General features: G+C 43.9%; 1 long non-coding RNA gene across 1 annotated transcript; it reads left to right on the top strand.

Moving 5' to 3' along the window:
* Nucleotides 1–1779: 1779 nt before the first annotated feature.
* LOC121820799 (uncharacterized) lies at nucleotides 1780–11500 on the top strand. Its single transcript, XR_006061504.2, has 4 exons — nucleotides 1780–1886; nucleotides 5146–8165; nucleotides 8562–8649; nucleotides 9271–11500. It is a non-coding gene; the product is annotated as an uncharacterized LOC121820799 (long non-coding RNA).
* Nucleotides 11501–11747: the final 247 nt, after the last annotated feature.

Raw genomic sequence — 11747 nt, 5'->3', positions numbered from 1 at the left:
CTTATGGTGAGCCCAGAGGCTTCCATCTTCCCATACATACAATGCTAAATTCCTTAACTTTGAAGAGGAAAATTTAAAACTTAACATCCAGCTAGAAATAACCTCATGCCTATTCTGCTTCTGTAACTCAGCTTGCTCCTTGCAGTCATTTAAGTTACATAGTTTCTGGCCCGCCCAACCACCCCATGGGGAATAGAAATTTACAACAATGCTAGGAGCTGAAATTTACCTCACTCCCCTTTGTCCTACTTTTGCAATTACCCTGCCCCTATAAATCCTGCCTAACGCTTGTTTGTGTGAAGGTCAGCCACCGCCTCCCTACCCCCCGCCCTCCCATTCCCCGCTGTGTCCTAACGGCTGTTCCCGCTTGTGGGAAACCCCTAGTTTAGCCTATTAACAGTCAGCGCTGCTCACTAAAGTCTGATGTCACGCACTGCCTATGAAAACTTTGTAACCCCTTTGTTCAGGGCTCAGAGCTGGAAGTGTTAACTCCTCTGGGCCCCCCAGCATAATAAACCCGAGTTCTCCAGCTCTCGGTATGGTGCTTGGGTTCTGGAAGGTCCTACTTCTGCAACAACTTGAAACCTGATTTTTGTTTTTTTAACCTCACAATAATCTTTGATGTTCAGACTGCCTGCTCTCTCTGTTACAAACTTGTATATAGCCTCCCCCCGCACCCCACCCCCCGCCCACGCCCCACCCTCCCCCAAGAGTTTCTCAGAGCTACTGAAACGATGTTTGTTTGTGTAAAGGTCAGGCACCCCCCGCCCCCATTCCTTCTGTGTCCTAACGGCTGTTCCTGGCACGTGGGAAACCCCTGCTGCTGCTGCTAAGTCTCTTCAGTTGTGTCCGACTCTGTGCGACCCCCATCGACGGCAGCCCACCAGGCTCCTCCGTCCCTGGGATTCTATAGACAAGAATACTGGAGTGGGTTGTCATTTCCTCTCCAATGTATGAAAGTGAACTCAGTTGTGTCTGACTCTCAGCGACCTCATGGACTGCAGCCTACCAGGCTCCTCCATCCATGGGATTTTCCAGGCAAGAGTACAGGAGTGGGGTGCCAGTGGGAAACCCCTAGTTTAGCCTATTAACAATCAGCACTGCCCCCTAAGAGTAGGACACGACTGAACGACTTCACTTTCGCTTTCATGCATTGGAGAAGGAAACGGCAACCCACTCCAGTGTTCTTGCCTGGAGAATCCCAGGGACGGGGAAGCCTGGTGGGCTGCTGTCTATGGGGTCGCTCAGAGTTGGACACGACTGAAGCGACTTAGCAGCAGCAGCAGCAACTGCCCACTAAAGTCTGATGCCATGCACTGCCTATAAAAACTTTGTAACCCCTTTGATCAGGGCTCAGAGCTATAAGTGTTAACTCTTCTGGAGAACCTAAGTTCTCCAGCTCTCTGGGTGTGGTGCTTGGGTTCTGGAAAGTGAAATCGCTCAGTCGTGTCCGACTCTTTGTGACCCCATGAACTGTAGCCTATCAGGCTCCTCCATCCATGGGATTTTCCTGGCAAGAGTGCTAGAGTGGATTGCCATTTCCTTCTCCAGGGGATCTTCCTGACCCAGGAATCGAACCCGGGTCTCCCATATTGCAGGCAGACGCTTTACCGTCTGAGCCAATTTTACCCAGGCTTCTTATTTTACCCATGGACTGTAGCCCTCCAGGTTCCTTTGTCCTTTTAATTCTCTAGGCAAGAATACTGGAGTGGGTTGCCATGTTCTTCTCCGGGGTATCTTCCTAACCCAGGGATCAAACTCAGTTCTCCCTCATTGCAGGCGGATTCTTTACCGTCTGAGCCACCATGGAAGCCCAGGCTTGGGTCATAAGTATTCCCACCACTAATGTTTTAGTTGACAGTTTCCATCTAATTCCTAGAACTCAGGTGAGTGGGAACAGGATGCTGTGGGTTGCGAAAAGGTCTTGGAAGAGCATGTCATATGACAAAAAATGCACAACCTCAGACATAAGAAATATGTTTTATTTGGTTACTTTACAGAAGATTAGTGTTATGCTCCGAGCCCGTATCTCCGAACCGACCGAGAGAGCAAGTCCACCACAGTAATGCAAAAACAAGAAGGGAGTTTATCTCTAGCGCGCTAGGGCTCAAGTCTCATCCCACACAAGGGAATCCGACAAGAGCCACGAACAAAGGAGTATGGCGGCTTATATACAGGCAGTTCTTTGTCTCAGTTACAGGAGTAGCTGGCGTTACATGATTGGCCAGGCAGGATGAGCGCATATCCTGTCTCTTTCTGGTAAACATGACTCAGGTCCTAGAGACCGTCGTTTGGTCCCTAACAATTAGAACTGTTCAGAAATTTAAGAGGGAGCCGGAGTACCTAAGATCATTTGCTGAAAAAACATTCAGAAAACATCAAAAGATTACTGCCTATGATTGAAATAATACATCTCAAATTAATGATTTTCACACATTTTAAAGTTATTTTTTCATTTTTCTACTTTTATTTTCTTACTTATTTTGTCTGTACTGATACTGTACTTACTTATTTTTTCTTCCTTGCCGAGCACAGCCTTTCTCTTGTTCTGGCAAGCAGGTGCTTCTCTCTAGTTGGAGTGCACTGGCTTTATTTTGATCACTTCTCTCAATGCAGAACATGGGCTCCAGGGCATGTGGGCTTCAGTAGTCAGGGCTCCCAGGCTCTAGCTGAGTGCTCAGTAGTTGTGGGTCATGTGTTTAGTTCCTCCACAGCATGTGGGATCTTTCCAGACCAGGGATTCAACCTATGTCCCTTGCATTGGCAGGTGGATTCTTAGCCACTGGACCACTGGGGAAGTTCCTTTTCATGCTTTTTTATGTATGGAAAGAGGCAAGAGTCTGGGCTTATTGAAGTCATCCATATGATATGCATCTTAACCTCCACAGGACACCATCTGCTTTTCTCCTCCTTGAATTTCCCTCAGAGCATACTATCTAGGGGGGAGGGTGGCTGCAGTAGATAATGGCCTTTTGGCTGCAACAGCCTTTGTTTACTGAAATGGCAACTGAAATATTTGTCCACAAGGAAAAGCTTAGGAGAAGACCACAAGTGAAACTGAGAGAGAATGTCTATTGAGTCCCCTCTAGATGAACCTGTTCACTGGGTTACGGAAGTGAAGCAGGGAAAACATTCTTTGTTTGATCACAATTTTTTCAGGCTCATGGACCTTCTTCTACAATTATCTGAGAGCTTCCTTGTAAAAATCAGTTGGAACAAGAACTCTCAGTTCAGCAAGAAATCCCACTCTTGATATCTGATCACTCTAAGAATCTGATCAAAATTCCTCACTGCCCACTATTAATATCTGGTCCAGATGGGCTGACCTCAGCAAAACATCTATTAGGTTGGTTCAGCCAATATCCTTTGCAGACCTGATGTCTCCTCTTAGGAATTTACCAGCCTGGAAATACACTGCTTCTTAACGGTGAGTCCCTACCACCTGTATCTGTTGAATTTTGATGACACGAAGTGCTAGGGTATCCTTGTCTCTATTGTCATCGTCCTAAGTAATATTTGATGTCATCTCTTACACCTGTGTCTATCTCTGATTTTCCTTGGACAAAACACCTTCAGCTGATTACTGCTCAGGCAAGAAGTGTTCTTCCATGTATCTCCCAGATTCTGAAATTCCAAGAATGGCTCACCTGGAGTCTGGCCACTTTTGTAGCTTCCATATTGGCCCTTGAGGTTTTTTTTTTTTTTCTTTCTTTCTTTCAGAAAATTAGTTTCAACTTGCCACTTTAAAGCAATATTCTTTTTGATCTCATGGTAACTGTGATCCCATAGGAACATCCCCAGCTTAGATTCTGAAGTTTTCACACTTCCACTAATGTCAGGTGAAGTCTCACAATCAGCCCTTTCCAACATTTAGGATGCCTGACAATTGGAGGGGTATTTCTCATCCCTTCAGCTCATTTTTCACTACTCGGAAGTGGGCAGATTCCTTTACTTGGCAAAGACCTTGGTTCACCAGCCTAAGAATGGGAGAAAGAGTAGTGATATTTACATTTTAGTAGAGAATAAAAAGTGCCTATACCATTGCTCACCCAGTTTGTCTTCAAAAAACAGAGATGTTTATGATTAACATTATTGCCAGTATAACCCTATTGAAGGTCATTAATGAAAGGGATTGATGACCTAGGATTTAAAATGTCTATCAAATAAAATCAAGTTCAAGGCTACTTCATGTAAAGGCCACTTATACCCATGGGAGGAATGTGGTGAAAGAGATCGTCTGCAAAGTGACCAAGTGAGAGGCCCTTTCAAAGAGTCTTCACCTTTGTTACTAGTGGTATAAAAGAATTGTATGGGCATCAAGTAAGAGGGGTTGGAGAAAGGCATAGAAATTTCTTGAAGATAAGACAGGGTCTTCCTTTATGTGTCATCCTAAACTTCAAAAAGAACTTCTTTGTGATGCAGCCCAAATTGGAAGTAATCCCTGAAAGTGGTAGAATATTAAATAGCAAATAGAGCTGAATTTAGTGTAGGAAAGGTGTTGGTATTTATGAAGAGAAAATAGAAATTTATTCCTATGCCTAATGACATCACATTGTTCAGAATCTGTATCGAACTCAGCTAAGATGTAGGAAACAGCTATTATCTAAATACAATTGGTAAGGGGCAAATAGGATTATGGTTTGGCTTCCAAGACCCCTTGAAAATGGTTGGGACTATTTCTAGAAAGTGTTCTTAGTGAGAAAAAAATCTTAAAGAAAACCTCTCCTGGTAGCACCTTCCCCAGGATGACAGGGTTATTTGAGACTGACCCACATTTTTTTCTTCCCTGACTTCAAGTTCCCAAAGAGCTCACAGGGCCCAACTTTGGTGCTTCTAAGTGTTGGAAATGTCTGGTCCCATGACTCACACCTCACCTTTTTTCACATTCTTAGACTTAGTCTTTTCATGCTGTGTGCTGTGCTGATCTCAAATTTCTGGGAAGAAACACCATCTAGGGAAACACTGTCTGTGCTGAGACATTCTGTTTTATTTGCTAAATGTCACCCAGAAAATGTGTTTAATCTCCCCCCTTCATTAAAAAACAACAACAACACACGTTTGTTTTATACTGTTGCAATCATTCACATGGTCCCTTTCGGAATGCCCAGCTCCAAGCTGTCCTGACCCACTCTTCCTTCTTTACAGAGATTTTGACCTGTCCACCTTAAGAGAAGGCTTGGCTTAAGACTAGAAGATCAATCAAGCCCCAGAAGCTCTTTCCTTGCTGCCTGAAGAATATCAGTCTCCTGTGTTTCCTACATAATACCAAGTGACAAGTCGATACAGGAAACCCTGTATTTTGTTTCCTTTGGGACATCCCACTGCTTACATGAGGCTGTTTTCATTCAGGAACATTTGATAATTCTGATGTGGCCAAAGTCCCCTCAACAATGAAACTTTCAACTTTGGAATTTTTCTGTCCAGGGTCAAAACTCTATAACTTCTTTTTTTGATCATATTCAGGAATATAACTATGAATATTGATAGAATTCAAATGATATTTGTGCAGTGAATCAATGAGTCCTTAATTCCCCTGCCATCTTTCTGCTTCCTGCATGTATATCGGATTCAATTAACCAGGGAAAAAATGAAGATTCAGTCAGAATCAATTCAGTGGTCACTCTACAATCTAATCAAGTATCCCTTTATGATTGAGTTAGTAGTGGGATAGAGGGGTGATGGGAATAGGAAAGCCTATAAAAATCTCAAGAACTGGAAAAGAAGTGCAGAATTTTCTGGCTCTGGAGATACTGCTAGGTTTTCACAGGGTCTGAGGTCTGAGCAGCCCACCAGCCACATCAGAGGAGTAAGTTTCCAACCTCATATAAGGACACCCCCCCCCCCATTTTTTAAATTTTTAAACCACGGTTAGCTAATTTTGAAGAGTGGCATGTATCTCTGGATGTCAGGGAGTTTTTAAAAAATTACTTCTTTCAGATGACCACGGTTTCAGGTATTGTTTTGCTTCTCAGTGTAGTTTTGCCTGAATCCCAAACATTTTAATTTGTGCTTTGCCTGATATCACTTTTAAATGTCCTGATTAATTAGATATTTTAAATGAAAACCATCTGTTTGTGTTTTATTTATTAAAATTTAAAATGATTCTTGTACATAAATATAATTCAAGTTAGGTGTATAACCTTCATTTTTCATCAATAACTTTAACGGCGATAACTGAAGATAGAGGCTGTGTTGATCCACATGACCCTCCTCTTCCCATAGATTTAGGGCTCTAAGTCATGGAGCCCTATAAAAATGTTTTTTTTTTTTAAACAATAAAAATAAATATAAATAAAATAAGTAAAAATTGGAGTGAGCTTTCAGGGTCTTCAGTACTCACTTCCAGATTAAGCAAAGCAAATTTCCAAATTAAGCAAAGCAGTGGATGGACCTGAATGGGCTAGTTGTTGCATTTTTCCTCATCTGTACTTGTGAGATGCTTGTTCCAAATCCAGTAGGGAAAGAGGTATCACTTTGTGCCTCCTGAGCCCACAGTATAATATGGGCTAAGTGCTCCACTTCCACCTTTGCAAGAGCAGTGACCTTGGCCCTGAGTGGATTCCTTGGAAGGGTAGGGACATAGCCTAAGGTGTGCTCATTCTTGGCTTGAAATGGTTTCCCTGTTCCCTGGCATGTTCCACATGATTCCTTTTAGAACAGAGTCAGGATGAGTATGTGGAGTGTTAGGGAAATAAAATAGAAGTAGTCTTGTTCAGACTTCAGAAGCAAAAAGCAGAGCAGGCCTCTGACTTTGCTTCTAACCTGCCTGGGCACTGCCCTGACTGGGAGTGACTGCCTGCTGTGATTGCAAGACTTGCAGCATTATAAATCATCGAAAAATCAAGAGAGTTCCAGAAAAACATCTGCTTTATTGACTATGCCAAAGTCTTTGACTCTGTGGATCACAACAAACTGTGGAAAATTCTTCAAGAGATGGGAATACCAGACCACCTTACCTGCCTCCTGAGAAATCTGTATGCAGTTCAAGAAGCAATAGTTAGAACTGGACATGGAACAGCAGACTGGTTCCAAATCAGGAAAGGAGTACATCAAGGTTGTATATTGTCACCCTGCTCGTTTAACTTATATGCAGACTATACCATGTGAAATGCCAGGCTGGATAAAGCACAAGCTGGAATCAAGATTGCTGGGAGAAATATCAATAACCTCAGATATGCAGATGACACCACCCTTATGGCAGAAAGTGAAAAGCTAAAGAGCCTCTTGATGAAAGTGAAAGAGGAGAGTGAAAAAGTTGGCTTAAAGCTCAACATTCAAATAACTAAATCATGGCATCTGGTCCCATCACTCCATGACAAATAGACGGAGAAACAGTGAGAGACTTTTTTTGGGGGTGCTCCAAGATCATTGCAAATGGTGACTGCAGCCGTGAAATTAAAAGATGCTTGCTCCTTGGAAGAAAAGCTCTGACCAACCTAGATAGCATATTAAAAAGCAGAGACATTACTTTGCCAACAAAGGCCCATGTGGTCAAAACTATGGTTTTTCCTAGTCATGTATAGATGTGAGAGTTGGACTATAGAAAGAAAGCTGAGCAGTGAAGAATTTATCCTTTTGAGCTGTGGAGAAGACTCTTCAGAGTCCCTTGGATTGCAAGGAGATCCACCCAGTCAATCCTAAAGGAAATCAGTCCTGAATATTCACTGGAAGGTCTGATGCTGAAGCTGAATCTCCAGTCTTTTACCACCTGATGCAAACAACTGATTCATTGAAAAAGACCCTGATCCTGGGAAAGACTGAAGGCAGGAAGAAAAGGCGATGACAGAGAATGAGATGGTTGGATGGCATCACCAACTCAACGGACATGAGTTTGAGCAAGCTTCAGGAGTTGGTGATGGACAGGGCAGACTGGCATGCTGCAATCCATGGGGTCACAAAGTGTCAGACATGACTGAGTGACTGAACTGAACTGGAGGGGGCCTGGCCAACCAAGCCCCAGGCTTAACAACATTCCAAGTTTTACAAGACAAACAGCATTAACAGGAAACCAGACTTACAGTTTGATGATGATTCTGTCCTGGGATTATAAGCAGGAACCTTGAACTGCAATTTTGATGTCTCACCCATGGAGCTAATGTTCTGCCTGTGACCTTTTCCCAACTGGGACTCCAGATGTGCTGTGACAGGGGACTTCCCGGCGCTGAGTAAGTCTGGATGTTGGTCAAAACCCAATTTGGTAATGTATCCTCTGCTGTTTCTATTTCTCTTTTCTTTTAATGTTAGTATATTGAAAGTAAGCTAGATAATTCTCTAATAAATATTTGTATTATTTATTTGTATATAATGAGTGGTTTATTGTGTTAACAAATTGTTTGAATATGAGATGAGAGTGAAAAGTTTTGGCAACACACAGAGCCCATCCAGACTCCTGGACCTGGCAGGAGCAAGCCTGCTGAGGGGTGAGGTCTCAGCCATTTCCACTTTGGAGTTCCTACCCACAGAGCTCTTCTCACCTCTCTTCAGGAAAGCCTTTGATAGGAGACTCATTGAGACCCTGAAGGTCATGCTGCAAGCCTGATCCTTTGTATACCTGCCTCTAGGGAACTTGATGGACATGCCACATGTGGGGCCTCTACAGACAGTACTGGAAGCACTTGATGACCTGCTTGCCCAGAAGGTTCGCTCCAGGTGAGTCTTATGTGAGTAACCTGGTAGAATCCTGGGTGTCCCAGAGGAGACAGCTGGGGTGAGGGAATGTGGATGGGAAGGGATGGACCACCAGAATCTGAGGATGGCAGTGAAGAAGCCTAGAGGCCTTGGATCACTAACAGAAATATCTTCTGGAAGCCGAAAGAACATTCCCTACCTTTCCCCAGTCCTGCTTAGAGTTACTAGAAGTGGAGGATCAGAGAGGAGAAGAGGGGAAAGGGAGATGGAGGAAAGGGAGTCAGAGAGGGAAGAGGACAAGGCAGCCTGTGAAGTCAGGAATCTGAAGTTACAGCAGAGGAGGGCAGTGTGTAGCTAGATTCTATGCTGTAGCTTCTTTCTGGGTGGATTTTAATGCATCCCCACCAATCTTCTTTTTCCCTAATAGGAGGTACACACTATGGGTGCTAGATTTGTGGGACTTTGGCCCTAGCTTCTGGAGCATGTGGGCTGGAGCCAGGACTCCCAGGTGCACAAGTCAGGAAGAGCACCAGTGGCTGAGTCCAAGTCGATGGCAAAGCAGCATGTGGCTCCACTGAGGATTTTCATAGACCTTTCCCTGAAAAAAAGGACCCTGAACAACTTCCTCACCTACCTTCTCAGGTAGGTGGAGCAGAGAAAAGCTTCCATACCCTTGTGCTGTAAGAAGCTGAAGATCTTTGCAATACCATGGAAAATATCACTAAGGTCCTGAATATGATGCAGCTGGACTGTATCCAGGAGGTGAATATGAATTGCAGCTGGCATCTGTCCACCCTGGCCGTGTTTGCCCCTTTCCTGGGCCAGGTGAGTAATTTACAGAGGTTCCATCTCTTCTGCATCCACATGTCTGTCTGTGAGAAGCAGGAGCAGTATTACTTTGTCCAAATTACCTCTCAGTTCCTGAGGCTGGGCCACCTCCAGGATCTCCATCTGGAGTCTCCCTCCTTCCTTGAAGTCTGCCTGGACCAGTTGCTCAGGTGAGAGTGGACCACTGGCTGGGTAACACTGAACATAACATTAGAATATCAAAGGCACTGTGTCCTGAAGTGTGGTGCCCCATGACCACACAAATCAAGATTGGGGGCTAACCTGATACAGTAGCTCTTGAAAGGGACACCCTGCTAGGGAGGTATAGGTTATCGACTGAAATGTTTGGATTTGGCACTAGAAGGTTGATAATTTTTTCCTTCAGTAGAGGTGTCTATGTCAAATATAGACAATACAAGAACTTTTACATGTGGAAAACACATCAGACCAGAGCATTTCTGAGGAAAAACCTGTGATCACAAGGTTTGTCACCACAGTGAGGATGTCTTAATTGATCTGTCTGTAAAAGATTGACTTGTGCTATAGATGAGGTAATTAATATAAGGGAAAAGCATGATTTGGGAGATGATGTTAATCAAGCTGAGAGAAAAGGGTAATAGAAAGTGATAGAAAATTTGTAGAGGATGCAGGGATGTAAGTGAGCCCCTCTAGACTGGCATCACATTTGATGTTGTGGGATCATGTAAGTTGCTTCTTTATACACATCTCCCCAGAGCCTCACCTGTCCAGAGAGGTAGGCATCTAGAGCCAACAGTGGACCGAAAGAAGCCTTAGCCAAAATGATTTTTCATCCCATCACACAGCAGTAAAAATTAGGGATGTCCACACTTGACTGAGGCTGTGTCAGCCTCTCCTCTGAGCACATTCTAGTGCATTGCATTATATTCATTCATCCTCCGAAGGAAGTGGAGTTATGTTGTACACTGCTTGGCAGATGAGGGAGAAAACTTTCGAGGTTCTGTGAATTGACTCAGTTATATAGTTAAGGTGACAAGACTGAGCCTAGAATGAGACTGGGCAATCAGTGTTTTGACCTTCATCAGATGGTCAGACTTAACATTTGCCCTGAACAAATCATTTGTCTAATCACCTGTAGACAGGTGGCACCCAGTTTCCAAGAGCTAATTGTTTGGTTTCTCCCTAAGCGCCTAAGATGACCTTGGAAAAACCTCTGAATAACTAACTGCTAGCTAACAGAATCAGACTTGACCCCCCTGTCCCAGTGCCCAAACATCTCTCAGCTAAAAGACCTGGATCTGAATGGCGTCTGGCTGGTCAACTTTAATCCAGAGCTCCTCCAAGTTCTGTTGGAGAAAGTTGCAGCTGCCCTCCAAGAACTGTACTTAGATCAATGTGGGAACAGGGACTCTCAGTTTGAGGCCATCCTGCCTGCCCTGAGCTGCTGCTCGCATCTCAAGCCCTTCAACCTAAGTGGGACCTCCTATCCATGGCTGTCATGGAGAAGATGCTACAACACACTGCTGTGCTGCCCTGTTTAAGGCAAGAATGGTGTCCTGCCCCTCAGGAGAGTTACAGCCCTCAGGGTGTTCCTCTGGAAGGCAGACTTGCCCAGCTTCGGGCAAGAGATTATGAGGAACTTAGACCAGCCCAAGACCATCAGGATTTTCCCAAGTCCCTGTCCATACCATAGTGATGACATATGCGATCATGTGGAGCCCATTATATTCAGCTGTACTAACCCCTGCCTAGCTTGTTTTCTCTATCCAAACCTTTCTCTGGGCACTTGGAAACTGGCGTCTAGGACATGGGGATTTCTTAACGTGAAAACACACCTATGGCTTCAGACATTAGTTTAATGTGAATGGGAAAAGGAAAGGTGGTGGGAGATTCAAGATTGCAGAGAGAAATACAGACTCGGGGAGGTGATGCGACTTTCTGGGGCATGTATTTATAGCATCAGAAAAAAGAATCTAATTTTTTAGAGCAAACTTGGGATGTACATGTGGCATCATTCCTGGGTGGATGATTGTAAAGAAATAGAAATTAAGAAATCTTTGGTGTGTATGGACTGTGCCCTTTCTGATAATGACTTGTTTTCTCTATTCCATCTCAGAAATCTTCAGTTACTTTCTGTTACTGAAAGAAAGTGAACTGAATTGTCTATGATCTTCAAACCCCCCTATTCCCACCAGTTCTCTATTCTGTCTGGGACATCTTTGCCTCCTTACTTCTGTGATGGCTCAGTGGGTTAACTTCACACAACAAGGAAAACATACTCATTCACCATGAACCATTGGAGTGAAGACTCT

This window comes from Ovis aries, chromosome 12, assembly GCF_016772045.2.
Source record: "Ovis aries strain OAR_USU_Benz2616 breed Rambouillet chromosome 12, ARS-UI_Ramb_v3.0, whole genome shotgun sequence".
Taxonomy (NCBI): domain Eukaryota; kingdom Metazoa; phylum Chordata; class Mammalia; order Artiodactyla; family Bovidae; genus Ovis; species Ovis aries.
Note: the sequence above shows the minus strand (reverse complement) of the source record. Positions and strands in the feature narration are given on the sequence as shown.